Here is a 14,652-nt window from a genome sequence, read left to right on the forward strand (position 1 = left end):
GAACGAGTTTCTGTTTTTTTTTCCTTCCTCAAGGAGAAGCTTGCAGTGCTGTGAAAAAACTGAACACATGTTAATAGACGAGCACAAAATGCATAACCTATAATAATCCTTTCATTTATATAAAACCATCCCTGTGCTCACGCACTTAAAGCTGAAACAATCCACATAACTAACACATGTTTTTATTATTGTCCATTTGAGCGCTGGAAAACGCAGGACTTGCTGTTTCCCGCTCAATCCTGTTCCAAGGGATTCAGTTGTCAATCATTTGATGGTTGGGCTACGTCTCTAGCCAGGGGCGCGATACTGGCAAAGTACCGTTGCCTAGTTACGCCTACGCAGACGTTGCAGGTGCACCTGTGTTTTCTTACAGTGGACCAACATGTGGCGGCACTTATGTATAGTCTGCTTTGACCACGTCCTTCATTCAAGTCCCTTTACCGATTGGCTGGAGTCCTTTGCTATCCATTTACCGTATTCCATTTCAAGATTCAAATGTGTGTTGGCCTTTTTAATGCAAACCACATGGCTAAATCTGTGATCTGTTATCAGCAGGACTTTCTATCCCTTCTATTTCTTCGATGTCATCTTAGTGGGTGAAAGCGACACACTCACGTAATTGCTTTCTTTTTTGGCGGAGGGGGGCTGACACCACCCACCCACACACACACACACACACACACACACACACACACACACACACACACACACACACACACACACACACACACACACACACACACACACACACACACACACAAACCCAACATCAACACACACACACCCATACCCCCCCCCACACACACACACACACACACACACACACACACACACACACACACACACACACACACACACACCCAGTGCGTGGCATTGCTATCTGACTCGGCAGATCCCTAACTGTGACCAATCGTGTGTGTGTGTGTGTGTTGGGGGAGGAGGGGGGGATGGGGGGACAGTAGGATTATCCCAGAGCACAATCCAACCTGCTCCTCTTCAGCCCTCCCCATGCCATAGTTTCAGCAGCCAGTCATTAGAATAACAAAGAACACAATACGCATGCTGCCATCAGATGACAACCGGCCCAAAGTGGGTGCATGTGTGTGCGCCTCTGTGTGCGTGCGTGTGTGTGTGTGTGTGTGTGTGTGTGTGTGTGTGCGGGCGTGTGTCCATCGTTGCCCCTGTTGAGTGGGCCAGGAGGCAGTGTATGAGGAAGAGGACAAAATGCTGATGAGAGCATTGAGTTCCAGATGTCTGTGCAGATAATATATAATCGTAATACCAAGAACACTGGCGTGTGTCTATGTGTGTGTGTGTGTGTGTGTGTGTGTGTGTGTGTGTGTGTGTGTGTGTGTGTGTGTGTGTGTGTGTGTGTGTGTGTGTGTGTGTGTGTGTGTGTGTGCGTTTATGAGTGCGGGCGTGCCTCGGAATAATGATGCAATAGTGATGATGTGGCGCGTGGCGTCCCCATCATTTGTCGAGAAATTGATTAGTTATGGGTCACACCCTGAAAGCTTGAGCCTGTGTCTATATGTATTAGCGTGTGGCTGGGTGTGTGTGACAGTGTGTGTGGTGGCGTGGGTGTGCGTGTGCGAGCATGTGGGTAAAAGTACATTTGATGTTGAAGGGTGAAAAGATTACTTGTAAGTTTGTGTGTGTGTTCGTTTGCGCTTATGCACTGTGCTCAGACAATGTGTTTGTGTGTGAGTGTGCGTGTGTGTGCATGTGTGTGTTTCGTCAGACCTCCTAAGCTGAATATTGATGTATTGATCACACTTGTGTTGCTTAAAGCCATTTGCTCCTTGGGGAGATTCTTATAACACGCGCACACACCCTCACGCAAACACACACAAACGTACACACCCTCACAAAAACACACACAATCTAACAAACGCCTTGCCACGGACACACACACAAACACACCCGTGCGCACACAGGTACGCACACACGCGTTTGGCTATTGACAGCTGTGTCGTACCCCGCGCCGGAACAATGGGTGCAGAGGGGAGTCGTGGCTCGTCACGTTGCGTCTGGTCATGTCTCTCGGCGTAGGGGGTGCCCACTCCGCTCCAGGGGACACCTGCCACACATCTCCCCGTCGTCCACCCGTTCATTTATTCATTCATGCACATGGATCTTCTGTTCTTAGCGCTTGAGCTAATGTAAGCTCAGGAGCATAATGCCCTGAACTGAACGTTATAATCCGAATGGCCTCACCTATTGATCCACGCCATATGTTTTTGCTTTTGTTGCTGTCCGTAGTGGTTTCACGCGAGTCCAGATGTGCCCCTCTGCCGGGAGGGTGTAAGAACACGTACTTACGCATGGGGAGGGGTGCTTTAGTGCGACTGGGTTGAGTTTTTTTGAGTTACAAGTAGCAGCACAGGTTCTGCTCTTGAGTGGGCTCTACTAGTTAGAGGATGGGTTTATTGATCGCTGTGATGATTGATCGATGATTACGAGTGACTGTGGCCCACCAGGGGAAGATCTTATCGGACCTTATCCGAGGGACGCCATTGTTTATTTTTTAATCAATTCTATTCCTGTTTTCATCCCAGGAGATATATAAATATATATATATAAATATATATATTTACCATTGTAAATGACCCAATTATTCGGGTGATTTAGACTGCTCTTTGCATCGTAACTTAATGTTTTGAAGAACGTATTAATGGATGTCATAGTTTTAATTGTTTGCATCGTTCCGCGGCAAAAGAGTCATTACACTACAAACATGCTGATTTTAGCTTTTTGGAATCCATCAGTTCACCATGTGTGCACTGCAGGCCACAGTGTTGTGGAAAAAGAAAGAAAAGCAATTTAGTATTAATTAACGAGTTCAGAAGGAATCACTTACAAAAGTGTCATCAATCAAGACAATCATTGCAGAGGCCGTGCATGATGGCGCATGTGGTTCCTGGGGACAGATCGCACGGGAAAAGCAGATTTTAGCATCATAAGCATCTCATGAATCCAAATGTGTCTGAAGAGCGCTGGAGGCAATTAGCTAAAGTCATCTGAGGATGCAATTAGCAAGGGGGTGGGCGGGTTCGACGCCAAGGGGGCCATCCGGGTACAGTGCCCTCCCCCGCTAATCTCTGTGGCCCCTCTAATAATAAAAAAAGCAACACTTTATTTTTTATTAATGAATGAAATAAAATGATGTATTTAATCAGATGTTATTGTGATTATCATTTCAGAATTCAGATGGCTTGGAGGGGGCGTGGGGGGGGGGCATCTCCATTGCGCGGCAGAGAGTGCTGTGGGTTATCGACTCTGGAGACCAAGGTTCAAGTCCCTCCAAGGGCCGTCTCCATGGAAACCAGAAGTGATGATGAAATTTTGGAAACCTAAGGAACGTCGATGTGGATCGCAGTGTGTAACCTCCGACCGGATTGTTGCGGAGCGTCTCGGTTTGCTCAACAGACAGAGCTGTGGGTTTATCGCCTCCGGAGACCTGGGATCGAATCCCGGCGGTGGGGAAGCTGACATCCCTACATTCACCCGGAAGTTGGGGTTGGGGGTGGCGGGGAGGGAGCGAGGGAGCGAGAGAGAGAGAGAGAGAGAGCTTTTCTTTATCTTTTTTATTGACAGTTCTACACCCACCTTTCCCAAAAATACATTTGGTTTCCATGGTGAACGGCCCCGTCCGGACTCAAACCCCGGGCTCTTGAGCTGATAGCGAAACAGCTCACTCTGTTGCACCACCGAGACCCCAACCGGCGGCCCGGTCGGAGGTTATACTTGATGTTACAACTCACACAACATTGTTACATTTCCAAAAAGGATGTTTGGTTCCTAGGACAATGCCCCGAGCTTCACTCGGACCTTGGTCTCCAGAGCATTTACGCAACTTCTCTCTCAGCTGCGCCAACCTGGTGAGGGGTTATATTTGCTATTACAATTCCAACTGCATTGTTACATTTCCAAAATGGCGTCGGGTTTCCATGGAGATCTCCAAGATCATCCGGACTGGATACCTCCTCCACATCTGGTAACTGAGAGCGGCAGTCACTCTCACCTTGACCAGCAAACCCTCCAGAAACATCTCTCTGGTTGTCATCCTGAGTTTGTAGTTTGTGGCTGTCTCAAACCATGCCATCGCAAACATCCATGCATCCCATAATCTATCTACTATGACAATGTTTGTGTTATTGGTTGTAAAGGTCTGGTGTTTGTTACTTAGGAATCTTTTGATAAGAAAGAGAAGAAACTGAGAGAAAATGGAGAAGAAAGGAGCTCTATGTTCTTCCAGAACATAGAGCTTGTTAACTAGGTTCAGATTGCATGAAGGAACAGGCCGGTACTAAACAAACTCCATCCACATCCACCAGGAACAATTCCTTTGTTACTTTACGCTATCACTATGACTACGGTTCTGTTTGAAGCGTAATGTGTGTTATGTGATGTGATCACCATGAGGCCTTCTGATTGGTCTTTTCTGAGCAGTTAATCCATCATAAAAGCAGACCTCTAGTATGGCGTATTTTCCCTCCATGAAAATCATAATATCAACCTTCTTTGTCTTGCGGTTCCAGGGATAGTTTTATGGGTTGTTTGACGGAAAAGTGCAGAACTTTTTCCATTCGTCTCCATGACAACGCAGTGAGGATACAAACATGCACTTCTATTTTAACTTTTATATCCAACAGGTTTATCTCATGGGATTTTTACTGGGGGGGGGGGGGGAGCCAGATAATGTCCATCAGAGGACTTAAGAGGGGTGTAAGGCGGTGGGGGGGGGGGGGGGGGGAAGAAAGAGAATCGAGAAAGGGAGGCCCGGTGAAAGCAATTGAGAAAATATGGAGGCGATCAATGTGAAGTTTGAAATGTGAAGAAATGACAGCCATTTTTTATTTCCCCCTTGTTGCAGATATCAAACCATCTGTGGCTGCCTGCCTGTCTCTCTTCGCCGCCCCTCGGTATCTCTCTTCCTCCCTGATTCTAATTACAACAGATGGCATTGAAATGGCAGCTGGGGTGCGTATCATCAGGGGGGAATAAAAGCAATTAGACATTCAATTTGGTGTGTAATTAATCCCACATCAAAGCCCTCATTAGCGGGGCGCTCGTTAGCGAAACATGCCCCTCTCTGAGAGGCCCGATAATAGCCACCCTCGTCAGGGGGATCAGCCACTAAGAGGGGAATCAAACAAGGTTAAACAAAAGCCATTGTTCCGCCGCTGGAGAGACCGAGACAAATGAGTTAGCTGGAGATTTTTTCTCTTTTTTTTCAGCCACGCTTCGTTCTTGAATGTTCTCGCTCTTCGTCTCAGCAGGAATCAACGCGTTTAACAGAAAAAAAAAAACAACAACTACATTTTATGGACCGTTTTTCATGTTTCGGGAACACAGTCTAAAACGTCCTTTCATCCATCCACCCATCACTCATTAATCCTCCCATCCACACTTCCTTGTGTACCTCTCTCTTTTCATCCTCTGTTGATCCATCCATCCATCTATCCCCTGTTGATTCATACCATTTATCTGCCCAATCGGTGTATTAATCCCACCCATTAACCCCTCCGACAGACCCCATCTGCATAAATAGATGAAGACACGCGCTGATCGCACACCCCGCTCAAGGTCAAGGCCGGTCAAAGTCTGTGGGTCTCGGAGCTGTCCTCTGCACATCTCATGCCGGAGAAGGAAGGACCTGGCTTCATAAAGGTCTCTATCTCTCCCACCCGGAACATGCAGCTGCGTGCGGCGCACAGCCGTCCATGCACACCGCGCGACTCCTTTTAATGGTCCCCGAGCGGGGCTGTTAAGCTGGGGTCAAAGCAGTAAACGACGTCGGCCGCTGTGTCTTAGTTTATTATTCTTTTTTTTTTTTTATCATTGCGGAAAAATATGGTTTCATAGTGTATGGCACATAAAAACGAGGGGCCGTGGCTTTGTCTTCGCAATTGAGACTTTTATCTTTATTTGTAGAGAAATAGAAGTCTGTGTGTTTGCCCCCGTGTGTGTGTGTGTGTGTGTGTGTGTGTGTGTGTGTGTGTGTGTGTGTGCCTGTGCCTGTGCGTGTGTGTGTCTAACCCACCCGGCTCTGTGTACGGGTGTGTAAAAGAAAATTAAGTGCACCTTGCGACCTAGTGCTGTGATATCACTGAATTAATTTAATATATATATATTTTTTTATATTTTACATTCACAGAGGTTTCATTGATTAATATAAAACATTGACAGGTCATCATAAAACTAGGGTTATGACCTTACATGTGACTCTGGGCTCCTACGGCCATCTCTCTTGTTCTCTCTCTCTCTCTCTCTCTCTCTCTCTCTCTCTCTCTCTCTCTCTCTCTCTCTAACACTCAACTTTGATACTGATATATTGCTTAGGACGGCTGGACTACCTTCAGAGATATTAACATCCTGGACATCAGGCCCCATACACGCAGACATACACAAAAACACACTGCGCACACCCGCAGTCCACCACAAATACTCAGGACGGACACACTTTTTTATGAAATGATGAAACTGACAGAAAGGTGCTTCAGGTATACAGCAATGCGCTGTATCCAGATGTGTGTGTGTGTGTGTGTGTGTGTGTGTGTGTGTGTGTGTGTGTGTGTGTGTGTGTGTGTGTGTGTGTGTGTGCGTGTGCCCATGTGTGCGTGTGTGGGCGTGTGTGGGTCTGTATCTGTATTCAGAGCAAAGTGTGATCTCGGGGAGTAAAGTCAAGTGAGCAGCGGTGAAAAGGAAGAGTGCCCACATGCAAAATTGACGCACAGAGGTGAGAGAGAGGGGATGAGGCGATGAATAAAACAGAATGGTCTCTCTCTGGCTGCGGGTGCCATCGACAATTCTAAGCCTTCATTTACTCCAGAGGATGGTGTGCCTGCGTGTGTGTCTATGTGTATGTGCTTGTGTGTGTGTGTGCGGAGTGTGTGATCTCCAGTGCCTTTTTCTCTGGTGAAATAATCAGGTGTGTGTGTGTGCGTGTGTGTGTGTATTGTGTCTGTTTGTGCGTGTGTGTGTGTATTGTGTTTTTGTCTGGCTTTGTCGTGTATTTGTACAGCCTTCTATTCGTCTGCATGCAGGCACGCGCGTGCCTGTGTGTGTGTGTTTGCCTGTGTGTGTGTGTGTGTGTGTGTGTGTGTGTGTGTGTGTGTGTGTGTGTGTGTGTGTGTGTGTGTGTGTGTGTGTGTGTGTGTGTGTGTGTGTGCGTGCATACGTATGTATGTGTTATGCATGGGTCCGTGCGTGCTCAGCTCACTCAGGAGAGTAATATAATATACTGGCCGTGCCTACTGCACCAGACACATGGGTCGAGATGAGCAGATGAAAAATGAATTAAAGAACAACAGAAGAAAGACAGAATAGACAATGAGGAGGAGATGTGGCTCCGTTCGGTCGTAATGCTAGTGCGTATTGGGAGGATAGTGTGTGTGTGTGTGTTTGTGTGTGTGGGGGTGTGGGTGTGGGTGTGTGGGTGTGGGTGTGTGCGTGTGTGAGTGTGTCTTCATGATTTATGCTCTGGTCTTCAACTTATCTATGTCTTCAGTGTGTTGGGGAGTCTGTTGAATTCTTTGTCCTTCTGTCCTTGTCTCAAACCCATCTCTCGTTGACTGTGTGTGTGTGTGTGTGTGTGTGTGTGTGTGTGTGTGTGTGTGTGTGTGTGTGTGTGTGTGTGTGTGTATGTGTGTGTGTGTGTGTGTGTGTGTGTCATTCTGTGTGTGTGTGTGTGTGTGTGCGTGCGTGTGCATGTGTGTGTGAATGTGTCTGTGCAGCACTTGTCTCAACAAAGGGCAAGCTACCGGACAATCGAAATATACGAATCTCCTGGCTCAGTGGATAAATATTTGGCTCGTAGTTTTTCAATGTGTTGGGAATGTGAAGAATGTGTTCTTCCCTGAGATGACGTGATGGAACACCAATCAAACAATATAAATATACAGGGTGAGTGTGATCGGAAAGGCACTATACCAAAAACGCATAATTAGTGTCTCATCTATCAAAAAAGAAAGGTCTGACTATACAGATATCCAATCCTCTCTCTCTCTCTCTCTCTCTCTCTCTCTCTCTCTCTCTCTCTCTCTGTCTCTCTCTCTCTCTCTCTCTCTCGCTCTCGCTCTCTTTCTCTTTCTCTGGCTCTCTCCCTGTTTCTGCCTTTGTGTGTGTGTCTCTCCCTCTGTCTCTCTGCCTGTCTGTTGCTCTCTTTTTCTAACTCTCTCTCTCTCTCGCTGGCTCTCTCTGTCTCCGATACTCTCTCCATCTTTGTCATTCTTTACCCAACTCTCTTTTTTTTTGGTAATAGGGAGGATTTAGGGGGATGCACAGTTTGTCATGTGGCCATGGAGACAGGTACTCAGAATTTGGACGGTGACTTATTTGAGCTAATGGTCTAGAACATTGTGGGTACCCCATACCCAGAGGCAATTTCTTAGGCGCACTGGGCCAGTTCAAATGGCCCCATAGTGCACCTCCACGGCCGACACACATGCACACACACACACACACTCACACACACACACACACACACACACACACACACACACACACACACACACACACACACACACACACACACAAAGTGCACGGCAGGCAAGGCACTCACACACCCCAACACCCCCCCCCCCCCCCCCCCCCACACACACACACACACACAGGCATACCCCCCCCTAAAACACACACACACACACACACACACACACACACACACACACACACACACACACACACACACAAAGTGCACGGCAGGCAAGGCACTCACACACCCCAACACCCCCCCCCCCCCCCCCCACACACACACACACACAGGCATACCCCCCCCTAAAACACACACACACACACACACACACACACACACACACACACACACACACACACACACACACACACACACACACACAGGCGAGATCCAGGTTTAAAGAAACGGTAGACATAGACTCATCGTCCGCGAGGGCCCCGAGGACTGGCTGTCCCCTGTTGAGACGGGAAGTGCAAAGCTCTTCAAACTGCCAACGGCGTCATACAAAATGAGCAGGGCTGCAAAAAAATCTAATAAATAAAGACAGAAAAGGTGATGTAAGATGTGCAGATTGGGAGGGGGGGTGGGGGAAGAAAGAAGATGCACACCCAAAATGATGAAAAAAATACAGAGAGAGAGAGAGAGAGAGAGAGAGAGAGAGAGAGAGAGAGAGAGAGAGAGAGAGAGAGAGAGAGAGAGAGAGAGAGAGAGAGAGAGAGATGGATGGGGAAAATAATGGTGGAACGTTTCAGGAAAAAAAAGGATGAGAAAAGACACTGGAGGAGACAAAATAAAAAGAAGGAGGGAGCAGGAACTGTCTCGGTTAACACTAAAGAAGTAGCAGAAGAAGGAAATGGCGAGGGCTCTGTGATTGGCCTGTCAGGCTGAATTTACATTGTGATTGGCTGGCGGAGATGACCCTGTGTATATTACCCTAACAGATTGGTCCACGGGCAAAAACTAGATGGTTAGGCTTCTTAAGCATGGCTCGACCCTCAGATCTTGGATGGAAAACATGGCTGACTGCTCAATTATTCCTATTTTCTCTCCCTCCTGCCGGGTGATGGGCAAATTAGCATTTCTCTCACCAGCTCACACGTGTTGACAGAATGAGAAAACACACCCGCGCTTACAATTACAAGACACATAACAAATTAAGACCCCTCACACTACTGAATGTGGCTCAAAGCGGTTTTGACGCTCAATGTTTGTGCGCGTGTGTGTTTGTGTGTGTGTGTGTGTGTGTGTGTGAGTGTGAGTATGGGTGTGTGTGTGTTAGTTTGTGAGTTTGAAACCCACAGCCACACTGCATTCGTACAGGGACCCCATGTCTGTCTGCCAGTCTATCTGTCTGCCAGTCTGTCTGTCTGTGTATCAGAACTTCTTCATAAATTTCAGCAGACAGTGATGTTTTTTTGTACTTGCTGGTAATTAAGAGGTAGGTAAGGGATGAGGCATCTTGGTCAAGGATGCCTATTAGATTGGACATTGGGTGGAGCATCCTAACCGCGAGACTATTTTGCAAGCCTATCTATTTTGCCATTGTTATGCTATCATCATTCCCGTCTTTAGTGGTCTGTATTGAGGTTTGAAGTGTTTAAACATTTTTGGAATACGAGCGTATGACCTTCTAGGAACCCATAGTGAATTAGAGAGACTCCATGCAAGGAAACAGAAAGAAACAAAATAACCAAATGTGTTGAAGAAATGCATTCATAACTGGTCAAGGGATACTCAAAACCTGATGGATTTCCGAAGGCAGTATAGACAAGCAGATATTCCGTGCTTTCTAGTCATGTAGAATTGCCACAATAAAGAAAAAAAAACTTACTGGTGACATGTTGCCACTGTTAATAAACTGTGTGTATTAAATATGCTTGACTTATCGAATGCTATAACAAACCTACAATCCTGCCATTCATTTTGTCAAGAGGGTAAATTTCATTTTTTCTCTCGTAAATCTGTTGCGCTACATTTCCGCGGTAAAACTTGTTTTGTCTCATTTTAGTGTTTTTTCTCCACCTTCTTGAGGTAGTTATTATCATAAGTTATGCATAGCAAAAACACGATAGCAGTTTGAATGGAACAACGGCTAGCCTTGGCCAGGGCGTAAGATACATAGGTAGCGACTATCGGAGTACTCATCGGAGTACTTGAGAACCAGGCTGTCCTTGTTGTGGGATACAAATATTAGCACTTTAGGGTATTTCAACGGATAGAATGAGGCTTTCCTTGTCCATTAAACTCTTCTTTGGTCCGAGTGTATACTAAATAAAATTTTCAAGTCCTTCCATTCATTATTAATACGTCCGCATATGTGCATTCATGCGGGCCTACACACACAAGCACAGCTACCAAAAGCATCTCTATGGAGACAAACAGATACACACACACACACACACACACACACACACACACACACACACACACACACACACACACACACACACACACACACACACACACGCAAACCCATTATCACTCGTCTCCAGGAACTCAAAAGGGAAGTTCAGAGGTCTTTTTGATTTTCACTTTATTCATTTATTTATTTATTATTATTTATTTATTTTTTCACATCAAGATGCAGCCGAGCCAAAACAAAAGCCAGCTTAGGGTTAGTCAAGTTTGGCACGCTTCTAATTCCGTCCCGTGTTCCCGCAGTCCCCGGCACGTAGGCAAACATAATTAAAGAAGCACGTTGTTTGCATGCAGGGAAATAAAACACTCCAGGGTATATGCTGTCCTCGCATTGGTCAGATGAGTCCGGTTGGGGGTTGGGGGCAGTGGATGTGCTGTTTTAATCATTTTGTTATCTCCTGGAGGTTTTTACACTAACAAGGGTTTCACAGGGTCCGGCCTCGTCTTCGTGTTCCCTGTCATTATCGGTTATTATTATTGTGCTGGGCTGTGATGAGGGACCCGATACAGGTTTTCTGTGTTAGTTAACTGAGGGGGGGGCAGGGGGGGAATTAGTACGTCGTGGCCTCGTTCTGCGGATTGAGAGAGAGAGAGAGACATGTGTTGGCCGGTAGAGAGAGAGAGAGAGAGAGAGAGAGAGAGAGAGAGAGAGAGAGAGAGAGAGAGAGAGAGAGAGAGAGAGAGAGAGAGAGAGAGAGAGAGAGAGAGCAAACACAGAGATGGCGATGGCGGTTGGCGGTGATGATATTGACTCATTGGGGCTCGGGGGATGTGTGTGTGTGTGTGTGTGAGTGTGTGTGTGAACTCAAAGTTCTTGTCGCTTTTCTCATTTCCTCTTTCACTTTCTCTGTTTTTTTTTGCCTTTTCTTTCCTCTCCCTCCCTCTCTGTCTCTGTGTCTCTAACCCTGATCTCCCCTTTTCTGTCCAGTGTTACGCGTCTGATCGTATTTTTACGCCTAATGTGTGAATGTGCTCTGATGGCGTACACTCCCTCTGTGCAATCGCCTCGTCTTGCTCTGCTTCATGCATCGTGAGGGCCTATAGTGTTGGCCAATCCATGTCATAAAGGGAGCCTATGTGCATCTTTGATATCGGTGCATTGGCAATCGCCACAATGAATAGAAACCCTGATTAGGCATCAGCGCGAGACATCACCAGAGTAAACATACACAAAACATGGTCTCCAACTAACTGGTTATGAATAGTGAAATTTAACCATTAAGCCCACCCCTCCGCTATCAGTAAATTGAATCGAATAGAACCAGTGGAATTGACTAGAGGAAATGCCAAAGCATCTGCTTTAATGCACTCTGTTTGACTTCAGGGTTATTTTTCACACTGGCAATGTTTTTTTGTTTTTTTTTACGGTTTCAAACATAAAGGGGTACAGAGAGGACCACCATTGTGCGGATAGGACTGCCATCTTGTCTGTGGCCTTGCGAATTAAAAGGAAGCTTGCGTTGCAAACAAATAGCATAGGTGACCCTTGAGGTGAGGCTCCTTAAGCGTTTGTTTAGTTCCTTTAAAGCTAGGGGCCACTGAGAACACACACACACACACACACAGACACAGACACAGACACACACACACACACACACCACACACACACACACACACACACACACACACACACACACACACAAACATACGCACACGCACACACACAACATACCCACAGAGCTCAACAACAACCATTCAATCAAGAGGTTATAAAGGGCCATTATTTATTCATATCAGTGGAACATAACACTTGAACGTAGAGCTGCCATGTTATTTTTATATTTTTGTCCTTGAACATGATGTTTTCTCCCCTCATCTGCTCTTTTTTGTCTTGGAACAATCATCGCGCAATGTCTATATGCGTGTGCGTCTTGTGTTTGTGTGTGTGTAAATACAAATTCCATACACTTGTTCTACCGCTAGAATAACCAGAAAATGGGCCCTATGCACTGCCCTCGGACTAATTGAAAAAAAAAAAATCATCGACAAATCAGGTTGAACGTTTTGTAGAATATACATTATGATTACAATGGTGTGTGTATTCTATAGTAAGTTCAACCGAGGTACCAAACGCAAGCCGATGACATCCACTAATGATTTTTGCTGAATTCACAGAGCCATTCTCAAGATGGGATGAAACGAAAAACACAACATACGCGTACATACTGCACATAACTTCACGTACGTATGTCGGCTTTGGCCGTTTCCATGGCTACCGCCGCACCGGCACACCCAGACCATCTATTGTCGGACGCACGATAACGAGTTACAACCTGTGTTTCCTGAGTGCGCCTTCTTGTGTGCACGTGTGGTTTTATTTTCTAAAGGGGCGTGTATTCATATATTTATTTCCCACCCTGGGCCCCTAAAAGGTCACACAGCCTCTTCCTGCTGACATTTGGACCAGTGATAATATTCCCTCACATATCAATTTCACCTATTTTCTCATCATTCTCGTTTCCCCCCCAGTCGAAAATGGAATCATTTGTGCTTTCAGCAATTTGTTATTGATTGGCAGAGCTGTGGAAATAGGCCCGACCATTACGGCAATGCTGGCCGCCATGGCTAAATTGAGTTTTAAGCAGGCCCTGCAAATGTATCATTTAGCAGCCATAATACAAAAGCTTTTAAATCCATGATCCTCGGGATGGATCAAATGGCTAAAAATACCAGTATTCTCATCATATCGAGGGGAGCCATTAGAATGTCGGTCCTTTTTTTCTGAAAGAGTTTGTTTCCCGTAACTCTGTGACAGTATGCTGTGTTTTTTTTTTTTTTAAGAGGAGCCATCACTGCGATTGATTTGAAGCCTTCTCGAAAGTGAAGGTCTGGGCAGGGAGAGAAAGAGAGAAAGAGAGAGAGGGGGTGAGAGAGAGGAAAAGAGGGGAGAAGGAGAGTGAGAGGGGAGAAAGATCGGGAGGGGATGAGAGAGATAGAGAGAGAGAGTGAGAGAGGGAGATCAAAAAAGAGACAGATGCAGATAGAGTGAGAGAGAGAGATCCAGTCAGAGACAGAGAGAGATCGAGAGAGAGAGAGATCCAGTCAGAGACAGGGTGAGATAGAGAAAGAGAGAGAGAGAGAGAGAGAGAGAGAGAGAGAGAGAGAGAGAGAGAGAGAGAGAGAGAGAGAGAGATCCAGTCAGAGACAGAGAGAGAGGGAGAGGGAGAGAGAGAGAGAGAGAGAGAGAGGGAGAGGGAAAGCGCGGAGAGAGAGAGAGAGAGAGAGAGAGGGATGGGGAGGGAAAAGCGAGAGAGAGAGAGAGAGAGAGAGAGAGAGAGAGAAGAGAGAGAGAGAGAGAGAGAGAGAGAGAGCTAGACAGAGAGAGTGTGAGATCCAGAGAGAGAGAGAGAGAGAGAGAGAGAGAGAGAGAGAGAGAGAGAGAGAGAGAGCTAGACAGAGAGAGTGTGAGATCCAGAGAGAGAGAGAGAGAGAGAGAGAGAGGAGAGAGAGAGAGAGAGAGGCAAGAGGACTGCCTGAGGCGGGGACTCTCCCCCCTCCCCCACAACCCTCCTGATCTGGTTGTGATACAAAACAAATCAGGGGGGGGGGGGGTGAGTGGGAGGCCTGTAGCACTTTTCATTCCTCTCATAAATAATGCTGCGTGTTAATAATAAATGAGTAATTACCCCAGCTGTTTTATTTGTGATGACCAGGGGAAGGGAGAAAGGCCTGTAAATTAGCAGCGTCCCCCCCCCCCCCTCCCTCCTCCCCCTCCCTTCACCCCTCCGGAGGTCGGTGGTGCTTCATAAGCCCCC

Source organism: Gadus macrocephalus, chromosome 23 (assembly GCF_031168955.1).
Source record: "Gadus macrocephalus chromosome 23, ASM3116895v1".
Taxonomy (NCBI): Eukaryota; Metazoa; Chordata; class Actinopteri; order Gadiformes; family Gadidae; genus Gadus; species Gadus macrocephalus.